The sequence below is a fragment of the Pseudophryne corroboree genome, chromosome 7 (assembly GCF_028390025.1).
Source record: "Pseudophryne corroboree isolate aPseCor3 chromosome 7, aPseCor3.hap2, whole genome shotgun sequence".
Classification (NCBI taxonomy): domain Eukaryota; kingdom Metazoa; phylum Chordata; class Amphibia; order Anura; family Myobatrachidae; genus Pseudophryne; species Pseudophryne corroboree.
In genome coordinates, this window is record NC_086450.1 from 8,519,741 (window position 1) to 8,524,838 (window position 5,098).

Below are 5,098 nucleotides of genomic sequence, written 5' to 3' on the forward strand. Positions count from 1 at the left end.
ATAATACTCCTTATACAGAGCGTGCAGGGGATCTGCACATGGTCCTGCACATGACGGGCTGTGCTGTGGCTGCAGCAGGATAGATATAATAATGCAGTATACTGCTACTAGTAATAATACTCCTTATACAGAGTGTGCATGGGGATCTGCCCATGGTCCTGCACATGACGGGCTGTGCTGTGGCTGCAGCAGCAGGATAGATATAATAATGCAGTATACTGCTACTAAAATAATACTCCTTGGCCCTCATTCCGAGTTGATCGCTAAGTTTTTCGGTCGCACAACATATTCGCAAAGTTGAGTTAATGTAGTAAATATGCGAATCTCCGCCCCCAACGTATTTTTGCACATTCGTACGCAGTATTACACAAAGTGGGCGTACGCCAAATGACATCGCAGTAATGCGAAACCATCGCAGCATTGCGAAATCATCGCAATAACACATACTTAATCGTAAAAATACTAAGTTTGAGTATATTTACAAAGTTTTGCGTAAAAGTGCACACTTTTAAGGTAAAACGCACAAAAATGTTTTTTTGGCCTATTAAGTGCAATGACACCTTTCCTTTTAAAGACCACAAGCCCTTTTCAATTACGAACCCAATTAGTGTAATAATTGATAATGTTCCAAAACAATTAAGTGTGAGAATAAAAAAAAATTAACACTTTGTTGCCATAATTGGCCATCAACATGTCAAAGTGTAAAAATTTTTTTTTTTTTTTTCACTTTTTTAATTTTTAAAGGTGTTGTTTGTGAATGAAGGTGTTTACATGTTTCTTAACACAATAATCTCCTTTTTTTTTTGGTAAAAATGTAACGTTAGATGTGTGTAATTTTTTGTACAAAACAAATTCTGCCTGCCAATCTGCTGATCCTTTTTTGCATTAATAAACACAACACCCGGTTAACTTTAATCAACTTTTTTATTTTTGTATTTGTTAATATTTTTTTTTTTTTACAAATCAAAGAATACAACTCAAGCAAATTTTTGCAAATGGTCCACACAATCCATCATTCCTTGCAGGTGTTGGCGCATGGTGTAAAGTATCCCTGAAAAACTTGTGGGATCTCCAACTGCAACATCTGAAATTAAGATGCAACACAAACATTAATAACTTAATTACATTACTTATTAGCCAAGCAAGGCGCAAAGCACACTTAAATGCTGGCATGTCCAAACTGCTGGACTCCAGCTGTTGTGAAACTACATATACCAGCATGCCTTTACACAGTTTTGTGGTCAGGGAATGGCAAAGCTGTGTCAGGGCATGCTGGGATGTGTAGTTTCTCAACAGTTGGAGTGCCGCAGTTTGGACAGGCCTGCTTTAATGGCAAAGTTACTACATCCTGCCTGTTTTATGGTACAATCATTAGCAGAACACACAAGCCTGCTCAGCCTTTTTATCAGATTTTAAAGTGTTCCAGACCATGTGTTACATTTACTACTATGTGAGTTATATTTAAGATGGAACGTTGCCCATAGCAATCAAGCAAAAATATGATTATTATATTGTAGAAGTGGATCCCAATTTTTTAAGTATAATCTTATTGGTTGCTATGTCCGACATCCCATGTTAAAGATAACTACCATCTTCGTCAATGTGACACCATGTTGGCATTCATTCCCATTTGTTGTTTTATTTGTTTTTTTATTTTTAGTGGGTTGGTCCTGCATCATCACACTGCATATCCACATCTTCAGAAGGCCAACATATCATAGCATTCCCACACTCCATGAAAGCTGCCCTTACTAAATAAGTGCAAACATGTTTGACTCGAACACTTATTAATTTTGAGAATGTAACTTTCACACAAAAAAACAGTGTGTCATTAGGCTGCATAACAAAGTGAAGCATGTGATTTTTAAGTGTAAATATTCAGACTACACAGGCCCAAGTGTAAAAGGCAAACATACTAAACTCCACTCAGGTCTAACTGTTTCCCAGAAAAAGTAACACATATAAACCCTGTTCTCCTGGCAACCCTGGCTACCTAATGAGTGTCAACCTAGAGTGGACACACAAAACATTGCACACATACACACTGTACATATAATGACACTCACAAATATGTAAAGGCAACATGTACACCATGATGAAATTTTTAAATATTTTTCCAGGGTCCAAGAATTCAAACAGTACAACACTGCATGTTTTGGCATTGTAAGTGTAAGTGGGTAATCATTTTTTAAAAAATTAAAATATACTTACTTTCCACGGCAACATCCAGACTCCCGGAACGTTCGGCAGGGGCTTCCTCTGCCCATTCACTTGGTGGGGATGTTGGCTGGATGGGGGAAGGCGGCTGGATGGGGGAAGGAGGAGGGATTGGGGAAGGAGGAGGGATTGGGGAAGGAGGAGGGATTGGGGAAGGAGGCTGGATGGGGGAAGGAGGCTGGATTTGGTCCGCAATTTCAGAGGGGGGGTCTGATTGAGAGGGCGAGGGGGGCGGAGAAAAAGTTAAAGCAATAGAGGGTGAGGGTGGTTCAGATTGTGATGTTGATTTTGAAGGAGAAGGGGTATGGGAAGGAGGAGAAGGGGTCCCAGAAAGAGATGGAGAGGTGTGGTGAGAAGGGGAATGTAAAGTGGAGTGGGCCAGGGAAGCTGATGGGGCCTGGGAAGATGAGGGGGACTGGGAAGCTGAGGGGGACTGGGAAGCTGAGGGGGAGTGAGAAGGGGAGGGGGAGTGAGAAGGGGAGGGGGAGTGAGAAGGGGAGGGGGAGTGAGAAGGGGAGGGGGAGTGAGAAGGGGAAGGGGGTGGGGAGTTTTGCCGTTGTTGTTGTCCTAGAATGATAATATTGTTCAAATTGTTCAAACATGATAAATTACATAGTAATCAATTTGTTTTATCAATGTTCTGTTCATTGTTAAATTATTTGTTTTGTTCCAAAGAAAAGCAAACATGTTAAGATCCTCTTCATGTTGGCCACAGCAAACAAAATGAGTCTAAAATTTAACTTTGAAGCTCATTCCTTAATCTAGGCAATTGAGTCATAGTGATTGGTCTCGGCAACATCACCAGATTACTATTCAAGGCACCTTATTATATAGCCTGCACTGATCAAGTATTGTGGATTAATTTCCTGCCTGCTTCTTATTTTTTGTAAACATGCACTTGTTTGGTGTTACTTTGCTACAGTCAGTACTGTTTTACCTAACCACACACAGTGTCCTAATTTCCATAAAAGGGCATTGCAGGTTGCAATTAGCCTACCACTTACTGTAAAATGTCTGCAAATCCAAGGGGTTTACAGCAGGTATTTAGTAGGCAATTGGCCAAAAGCATGTGCAGTGCAGGGGTGGCAGATATAACATGTCCCGAGAGAGTGTTTTTTTTTTTTATAATTTAAAATTATGGCCAGGGTAAATACATGCTGCTTTATTTTAGCCTTGCAAATTTTTGCACCTGATTTAACACACCCCACCCAAAACTTACTCTCTCTGCACATGTTACATATGCTTCCCCTGCAGTGCTCATTGTATTTAACAATTGTTACTTAAATTACGGAAGGCCAAAAATTGGAAAATAACACATTAGCACAATTTAGTGCAAAAAACTTATGTAAGGTAACTTACTTCGTGTATGCAGCGCACGGATTTGATGGCGGATCTCCGCCAACAAATCTGGAGTCCGCCTACGGAGATCACTCCACCTCCTTTCGAGCTGGATGATTGTCCGCCTGCTGCGGACTCGCGTCCGCAGCAGGCGGCGGACCTCCGCGTAGGCCTCGCGCTTCACCCGATTGGGGATGAAGCGCCCAACGCGGCCTACGCGGCGGTCCATCACCGCAACCAGCACGCGGAGCTCCCACCTGGTGAACGGTGCTGCACGCATCATGGCAATGGCGTTTTCCTTATTTGGGCATATATTTATAGTGTCTGTTAGCATGTGATTGGTCAAAAATCTATGTTGTCATTTCTATTAACTTTATTGATCTTTGCAATGCTGTGAAAAGCAGAGTGTTATTTGGCACGAGCGTAAAAACGCAATAGCAGAAGCGAAAATGTTTGGTACACAAATTTAAGCAAACAAAACACACACAGAGACACAGACTTTAGTTACAAATACTAAACATATCTGTGTACTCACCACAGTTCGTGTGATCATTCAGCTGGACAGTCACAAAGTGTGAAACATTGAGTATCATTTGTTTGTGTGTTTGGTTACATAATCAGGATTTGATGATATAAAACAAATAAGGACACTATTTAGCAACATTACAGTATTTAAATTTCAAAATAAACATTGTAAGCTTAACGTGTTTTTGTATTTTGAACCAAAAACAATTACACATTCCAACACCACAAAATCCATACCCAATCACTTTACAAGATCATACAAATTGAAATCATGGTTTATAAAACAGAAGCATACTGTGTTGTATTATTTGGGCAAATATAAAATATATAAACACTATACCTGAAATATTCTGCTACAATTCTTGCCCTCACTTGGCTCCCCCTCCGTGTCACACTCCCCCCACCGAAGCGTGGCACAACCCCTGGCTCCTCATCAGGCAATTCCTCTGCCTGAGGAAGCTCTACACTACTCCTTACCGCGATATTATGGAGTATTGCGCACAGGACCACTATTTTACTTGCCATCTCCGGCGAATACATGATGTCGCCACCAGTGCGGTGGAGCACACGAAACCGCCCTTTCAGGACACCAATTGTGCGCTCCATCAGCTGCCTAGTGGCAGTAAGCGCGGAGTTAAATGCCATCTGTGGTCCTGGCCTGGGATTACGGTAAGGAGTCATGAGCCAGGGGGTGCAAGGATATCCACGGTCTCCTGTTGGAATAAAAGCAAAAATTTAGATCTTAAAATTTTAAATATTTTTTTTTTTTTTATCAAAAATATTTGAGCAACAACTCACCCAATAACCACATGTCTGGTCGTTGACTTGATCTTAATCTCTGCCATATCCCTGATTGTCTAATGACATACGCATCATGGGAACTTCCAGTAAACTTTGCGTTCAGGGAAAGGATCTGGAGGGATGGCCCACAAACAACCATTACATTCAGAGAATGAAACAGTTTCCTGTTTCTATAAATTTCTTCATTATGTTTTGGTGGCTGAATAGCTACATGTGT

The 5,098-nt window shown here is 41.0% G+C and overlaps 1 long non-coding RNA gene across 1 annotated transcript; it reads right to left on the bottom strand.

Moving 5' to 3' along the window:
- Positions 1–978: 978 nt before the first annotated feature.
- On the bottom strand, positions 979–4,653 carry LOC134944093 (uncharacterized). The gene is made up of 4 exons (XR_010181847.1): positions 4,421–4,653; positions 4,091–4,112; positions 2,212–2,784; positions 979–1,084 (listed from the first exon to the last, which is right to left on the bottom strand). It is a non-coding gene; the product is annotated as an uncharacterized LOC134944093 (long non-coding RNA).
- Between the last annotated feature and the right edge of the window lie 445 nt (positions 4,654–5,098).